Source organism: Physeter macrocephalus, chromosome 14 (genome assembly GCF_002837175.3).
Source record: "Physeter macrocephalus isolate SW-GA chromosome 14, ASM283717v5, whole genome shotgun sequence".
In the NCBI taxonomy this organism is placed as follows: domain Eukaryota; kingdom Metazoa; phylum Chordata; class Mammalia; order Artiodactyla; family Physeteridae; genus Physeter; species Physeter macrocephalus.
Window position 1 is genome coordinate 76,785,896 of NC_041227.1, and position 272 is coordinate 76,786,167.

A 272-nucleotide genomic window follows, 5' to 3' on the forward strand; every position below is an offset into this window, starting at 1 on the left:
CCAGCCGCTCCGCGGCATGTGGGATCTTCCCGGTCAGGGGCACGAACCCGCGTCCCCCGCATCGGCAGGCGGACTCCCAACCACTGCGCCACCAGGGAAGCCCCCAGAAGACTTTTTGACAGATGTTTAAGGATTGCAGACCAACATTTATATTTGTGCATATAATAAATGGATATTGGGCTTCCCTGGTGGTTGGGAGTCCGCCTGCCGATGCGGGGGACGCGGGTTCGTGCCCCTGACCGGGGAGATCCCACATGCCGCGGAGCGGCTGG

The 272-nt window shown here is 61.4% G+C and overlaps 1 protein-coding gene across 5 annotated transcripts in view; it reads right to left on the minus strand.

Annotated features, from left to right (window-relative positions):
- Positions 1 to 272, minus strand: part of PMS2 (PMS1 homolog 2, mismatch repair system component) — a 27,497-nt gene that overhangs the window by 24,985 nt on the left and 2,240 nt on the right. The window lies entirely within an intron of this gene.